The sequence below is a fragment of the Argopecten irradians genome, chromosome 10 (assembly GCF_041381155.1).
Source record: "Argopecten irradians isolate NY chromosome 10, Ai_NY, whole genome shotgun sequence".
In the NCBI taxonomy this organism is placed as follows: Eukaryota; Metazoa; Mollusca; class Bivalvia; order Pectinida; family Pectinidae; genus Argopecten; species Argopecten irradians.
This window is the reverse complement of record NC_091143.1, coordinates 33231683-33239344: the sequence shown is the minus strand read 5'-3', so window position 1 is coordinate 33239344 and position 7662 is coordinate 33231683.

Below are 7662 nucleotides of genomic sequence, written 5' to 3'. Positions count from 1 at the left end.
TCGATTTTCTTAAACCTACCAGCCAGCAATGCGAAAAAACAAACACACAGAAATAAACACAATGTTTTGCTAAGGAAACCAGAAAGTAAAGTTTTTTGGAGGTTCAAATTGAAACTGAATTTGTACATTTTTCTACAAAAATAAGTTATTTCATTTCAACTGATCAACTTTAGAAAAAAACTTTTGTTTTTATAGATTTTATATATATGGAAATTGTAGGAAAAATTACTTACCCTGTTATCCACCTCTCATATTGCCCAGTTCGGAAAAAAAAGTTTGTGTTTGTTTTTTCACTCGAGAGACCTAAAACCTACCAGCACCCTGACGCAAAACAGAAAAAAAAACACAACTATGGCCTTATCGGAAGTGGATGTGGGGGTGACTTTGTGTGAAAGATGGACGGTCACCATGGGGGCACGCGCCCCAAAGAAAATACGATATTTTATTTCCCCCAATGTTTTATTTCTCTGTCATGTGATATATTTCAATTAATCACATACACTGTTATAAACATGAGACACAATATGAACTGCTATGTATGTAATCTGAAGTATAAAATATTTCAGACGTTGTAAGTCGGTCTCGATATTATGCTGAAAAACAAAATACAAAGTAATGGCTGAAAAATGTCTGAATTATTTATTCAAAATTTATTCTATTAAAATTAATGGATGTATAGTCTTGTTTAAAATTACGTTCATTACAAATACAAATAATGGAACTTTTCTTTTGAAACGTCCCCTAGAAATCGCCTAGTATGCGTCAGAGTCCGCGCGCGTATGTAGAACATCTACATGTACGTTCACGCGACGCTTAAAATTACTATTAGAAATGTCTAATATGCGCAGTCATGTAGGCGATAACCAGTAAGTAAAACCAACGAGAAACCGTGATACATTGTGAACAGCATAAAAGAAAAAAACACTCATTACCAAAGAAAAGGCAGACCTAATTCCAATAATGTATTGACAGCTGATGATCTCTACCGTAATATATTATCGGAGATAATTAGGTGTGGACATCGCGTGCACTTATTGATAGCTCTGATGGAACACATGTCGAGATTAACCTGAATTTAATCTGCAAATATACCTGAACGCCATTCTTATTATGGTAAACATGCCGTCACGCAGTCATCTCACAAATATATTGACATAATCAATCGAGTGGCCATAAAACTCACATAAGGACAACTGGTAGTTATATAACTATTTGCACTGAACATGTATAACTCAGTGTCTTACGTATTAGTAGTAGGTTGTGTATTTAACTCAGTGTCTTACGCATTAGTAGTAGGTTGTGTATATAACTCAGTGTCTTATGTATTAGTAGTAGGTTGTGTATATAACTCAGTGTCTTATGTATTAGTAGTAGGTTGTGTATATAACTCAGTGTCTTATGTATTAGTAGTAGGTTGTGTATATAACTCAGTGTCTTATGTATAGTAGTAGGTTGTGTGTATATAACTCAGTGTCTTATGTATTAGTAGTAGGTTGTGTATATAACTCAGTGTCTTATGTATTAGTAGTAGGTTGTGTATATAACTCAGTGTCTTATGTATTAGTAGTAGGTTGTGTGTATATAACTCAGTGTCTTATGTATTAGTAGTAGGTTGTGTATATAAACTCAGTGTCTTATGTATTAGTAGTAGGTTGTGTATATAACTCAGTGTCTTATGTATTAGTAGTAGGTTGTGTATATAAACTCAGTGTCTTATGTATTAGTAGTAGGTTGTGTATATATAACTCAGTGTCTTATGTATTAGTAGTAGGTTGTGTATATAAACTCAGTGTCTTATGTATTAGTAGTAGGTTGTGTATATAACTCAGTGTCTTACGTATTAGTAGTAGGTTGTGTATATAACTCAGTGTCTTACGTATTAGTAGTAGGTTGTGTATATAACTCAGTGTCTTACGTATTAGTAGTAGGTTGTGTATATAACTCAGTGTCTTATGTATTAGTAGTAGGTTGTGTGTATATAACTCAGTGTCTTACGTATTAGTAGTAGGTTGTGTATATAACTCAGTGTCTTATGTATTAGTAGTAGGTTGTGTATATAATCATGTAGTATTATATTGTGTATACTCAGTGTCTTATGTATTAGTAGTAGGTTGTGTATATAACTCAGTGTCTTATGTATTAGTAGTAGGTTGTGTATATAACTCAGTGTCTTATGTATTAGTAGTAGGTTGTGTATATAACTCAGTGTCTTATGTATTAGTAGTAGGTTGTGTATATAACTCAGTGTCTTATGTATTAGTAGTAGGTTGTGTATATAACTCAGTGTCTTATGTATTAGTAGTAGGTTGTGTATATAACTCAGTGTCTTATGTATTAGTAGTAGGTTGTGTATATAAACTCAGTGTCTTATGTATTAGTAGTAGGTTGTGTATATATAACTCAGTGTCTTATGTATTAGTAGTAGGTTGTGTATATAACTCAGTGTCTTATGTATTAGTAGTAGGTTGTGTATATAACTCAGTGTCTTATGTATTAGTAGTAGGTTGTGTATATAACTCAGTGTCTTATGTATTAGTAGTAGGTTGTGTGTATATAACTCAGTGTCTTACGTATTAGTAGTAGGTTGTGTATATAACTCAGTGTCTTATGTATTAGTAGTAGGTTGTGTATATAACTCAGTGTCTTATGTATTAGTAGTAGGTTGTGTATATAACTCAGTGTCTTACGTATTAGTAGTAGGTTGTGTATATAACTCAGTGTCTTACGTATTAGTAGTAGGTTGTGTATATAAACTCAGTGTCTTATGTATTAGTAGTAGGTTGTGTATATAACTCAGTGTCTTATGTATTAGTAGTAGGTTGTGTATATAACTCAGTGTCTTACGTATTAGTAGTAGGTTGTGTATATAACTCAGTGTCTTATGTATTAGTAGTAGGTTGTGTATATAACTCAGTGTCTTATGTATTAGTAGTAGGTTGTGTATATAACTCAGTGTCTTATGTATTAGTAGTAGGTTGTGTATATAACTCAGTGTCTTATGTATTAGTAGTAGGTTGTGTATATAACTCAGTGTCTTATGTATTAGTAGTAGGTTGTGTATATAACTCAGTCTTATGTCTTAGTGTAGGTTATATAACTCAGTGTCTTAGTATTAGTAGTAGGTTGTGTATATAACTCAGTGTCTTATGTATTAGTAGTAGGTTGTGTATATAACTCAGTGTCTTATGTATTAGTAGTAGGTTGTGTATATAACTCAGTGTCTTATGTATTAGTAGTAGGTTGTGTATATAACTCAGTGTCTTATGTATTAGTAGTAGGTTGTGTATATAACTCAGTGTCTTATGTATTAGTAGTAGGTTGTGTATATAACTCAGTGTCTTATGTATTAGTAGTAGGTTGTGTATATAACTCAGTGTCTTATGTATTAGTAGTAGGTTGTGTATATAACTCAGTGTCTTATGTATTAGTAGTAGGTTGTGTATATATAACTCAGTGTCTTATGTATTAGTAGTAGGTTGTGTATATAACTCAGTGTCTTACGTATTAGTAGTAGGTTGTGTATATAACTCAGTGTCTTATGTATTAGTAGTAGGTTGTGTATATAACTCAGTGTCTTATGTATTAGTAGTAGGTTGTGTATATAACTCAGTGTCTTATGTATTAGTAGTAGGTTGTGTATATAACTCAGTGTCTTATGTATTAGTAGTAGGTTGTGTATATAACTCAGTGTCTTATGTATTAGTAGTAGGTTGTGTGTATATAACTCAGTGTCTTATGTATTAGTAGTAGGTTGTGTATATAACTCAGTGTCTTATGTATTAGTAGTAGGTTGTGTGTATATAACTCAGTGTCTTATGTATTAGTAGTAGGTTGTGTATATAACTCAGTGTCTTATGTATTAGTAGTAGGTTGTTGTGTATATAACTCAGTGTCTTATGTATTAGTAGTAGGTTGTGTATATAACTCAGTGTCTTATGTATTAGTAGTAGGTTGTGTGTATATAACTCAGTGTCTTATGTATTAGTAGTAGGTTGTGTATATAACTCAGTGTCTAGTATTAGTAGTAGTTGTGTATATAACTCAGTGTCTTATATTAGTAGTAGGTTGTGTATATAACTCAGTGTCTTATGTATTAGTAGTAGGTTGTGTATATAACTCAGTGTCTTATGTATTAGTAGTAGGTTGTGTGTAATAAACTCAGTGTCTTATGTATTAGTAGTAGGTTGTGTATATAACTCAGTGTCTTACGTATTAGTAGTAGGTTGTGTATATAACTCAGTGTCTTATGTATTAGTAGTAGGTTGTGTATATATAACTCAGTGTCTTACGTATTAGTAGTAGGTTGTGTATATAACTCAGTGTCTTATGTATTAGTAGTAGGTTGTGTATATAACTCAGTGTCTTACGTATTAGTAGTAGGTTGTGTATATAACTCAGTGTCTTATGTATTAGTAGTAGGGTTGTGTATATAACTCAGTGTCTTATGTATTAGTAGTAGGTTGTGTATATAACTCAGTGTCTTATGTATTAGTAGTAGGTTGTGTATATAACTCAGTGTCTTATGTATTAGTAGTAGGTTGTGTGTATATAACTCAGTGTCTTATGTATTAGTAGTAGGTTGTGTATATAACTCAGTGTCTTATGTATTAGTAGTAGGTTGTGTATATAACTCAGTGTCTTACGTATTAGTAGTAGGTTGTGTATATAACTCAGTGTCTTATGTATTAGTAGTAGGTTGTGTATATAACTCAGTGTCTTATGTATTAGTAGTAGGTTGTGTGTATATAACTCAGTGTCTTATGTATTAGTAGTAGGTTGTGTATATAACTCAGTGTCTTACGTATTAGTAGTAGGTTGTGTATATAACTCAGTGTCTTATGTATTAGTATAGGTTGTGTATATAACTCAGTGTCTTATGTATTAGTAGTAGGTTGTGTATATAACTCAGTGTCTTATGTATTAGTAGTAGGTTGTGTATATAACTCAGTGTCTTATGTATTAGTAGTAGGTTGTGTGTATATAACTCAGTGTCTTATGTATTAGTAGTAGGTTGTGTATATAACTCAGTGTCTTATGTATTAGTAGTAGGTTGTGTGTATATAACTCAGTGTCTTATGTATTAGTAGTAGGTTGTGTATATATATAACTCAGTGTCTTATGTATTAGTAGTAGGTTGTGTATATAACTCAGTGTCTTATGTATTAGTAGTAGGTTGTGTATATAACTCAGTGTCTTATGTATTAGTAGTAGGTTGTGTGTATATAACTCAGTGTCTTATGTATTAGTAGTAGGTTGTGTATATAACTCAGTGTCTTATGTATTAGTAGTAGGTTGTGTGTATATAACTCAGTGTCTTATGTATTAGTAGTAGGTTGTGTATATAACTCAGTGTCTTATGTATTAGTAGTAGGTTGTGTATATAACTCAGTGTCTTATGTATTAGTAGTAGGTTGTGTATATAACTCAGTGTCTTATGTATTAGTAGTAGGTTGTGTATATAACTCAGTGTCTTATGTATTAGTAGTAGGTTGTGTATATAACTCAGTGTCTTATGTATTAGTAGTAGGTTGTGTATATAACTCAGTGTCTTATGTATTAGTAGTAGGTTGTGTGTATATATAACTCAGTGTCTTATGTATTAGTAGTAGGTTGTGTATATAACTCAGTGTCTTATGTATTAGTAGTAGGTTGTGTATATATAACTCAGTGTCTTATGTATTAGTAGTAGGTTGTGTATATAACTCAGTGTCTTATGTATTAGTAGTAGGTTGTGTATATAACTCAGTGTCTTATGTATTAGTAGTAGGTTGTGTATATATAACTCAGTGTCTTATGTATTAGTAGTAGGTTGTGTATATAACTCAGTGTCTTATGTATTAGTAGTAGGTTGTGTATATAACTCAGTGTCTTATGTATTAGTAGTAGGTTGTTGTGTATATAACTCAGTGTCTTACGTATTAGTAGTAGGTTGTGTATATAACTCAGTGTCTTATGTATTAGTAGTAGGTTGTGTATATAACTCAGTGTCTTATGTATTAGTAGTAGGTTGTGTGTATATAACTCAGTGTCTTATGTATTAGTAGTAGGTTGTGTGTATATAACTCAGTGTCTTACGTATTAGTAGTAGGTTGTGTATATAACTCAGTGTCTTATGTATTAGTAGTAGGTTGTGTGTATATATAACTCAGTGTCTTATGTATTAGAGTAGGTTGTGTAGATAACACAGTGTCTTAAGTATTAGTAGTAGGTTGTGTATATAACTCAGTGTCTTATGTATTAGTAGTAGGTTGTGTATATAACTCAGTGTCTTATGTATTAGTAGTAGGTTGTGTGTATATAACTCAGTGTCTTATGTATTAGTAGTAGGTTGTGTGTATATAACTCAGTGTCTACGTATTTGTAGTAGGTTGTGTATATAACTCAGTGTCTTATGTATTAGTAGTAGGTTGTGTATATAACTCAGTGTCTTATGTATTAGTAGTAGGTTGTGTATATAAACTCAGTGTCTTATGTATATTAGTAGTAGGTTGTGTGTATATAACTCAGTGTCTTATGTATTAGTAGTAGGTTGTGTATATAACTCAGTGTCTTATGTATTAGTAGTAGGTTGTGTGTATATAACTCAGTGTCTTATGTATTAGTAGTAGGTTGTGTATATAACTCAGTGTCTTATGTATTAGTAGTAGGTTGTGTATATAACTCAGTGTCTTATGTATTAGTAGTAGGTTGTGTATATAACTCAGTGTCTTATAGTAGGTTGTGTATATAACTCAGTGTCTTACGTATTAGTAGTAGGTTGTGTATATAACTCAGTGTCTTATGTATTAGTAGTAGGTTGTGTATATAACTCAGTGTCTTATGTATTAGTAGTAGGTTGTGTATATAACTCAGTGTCTTATGTATTAGTAGTAGGTTGTGTATATAACTCAGTGTCTTATGTATTAGTAGTAGGTTGTGTATATAACTCAGTGTCTTATGTATTAGTAGTAGGTTTGTGTAAATAACTCAGTGTCTTATGTAATTAGTAGTAGGTTGTGTATATAACTCAGTGTCTTATGTATTAGTAGTAGGTTGTGTGTATATAACTCAGTGTCTTATGTATTAGTAGTAGGTTGTGTATATAACTCAGTGTGTCTTATGTATTAGTAGTAGGTTTGTGTATATAACTCAGTGTCTTATATGTATTAGTATATGTAGGTTGTGTGTGTATATAACTCAGTGTCTTATGTATTAGTAGTAGGTTGTGTGTATATAACTCAGTGTCTTATGTATTAGTAGTAGGTTGTGTATATAACTCAGTGTCTTATGTATTAGTAGTAGGTTGTGTATATAACTCAGTGTCTTATGTATTAGTAGTAGGTTGTGTGTATATAACTCAGTATCTAGTATTAGTAGTAGTTGTTGTATATACTCAGTGTCTTATGTATTAGTAGTAGGTTGTGTATATAACTCAGTGTCTTATGTATTAGTAGTAGGTTGTGTGTATATAACTCAGTGTCTTATGTATTAGTAGTAGGTTGTGTATATAACTCAGTGTCTTATGTATTAGTAGTAGGTTGTGTGTATATAACTCAGTGTCTTACGTATTAGTAGTAGGTTGTGTATATAACTCAGTGTCTTATGTATTAGTAGTAGGTTGTGTATATAACTCAGTGTCTTATGTATTAGTAGTAGGTTGTGTATATAACTCAGTGTCTTACG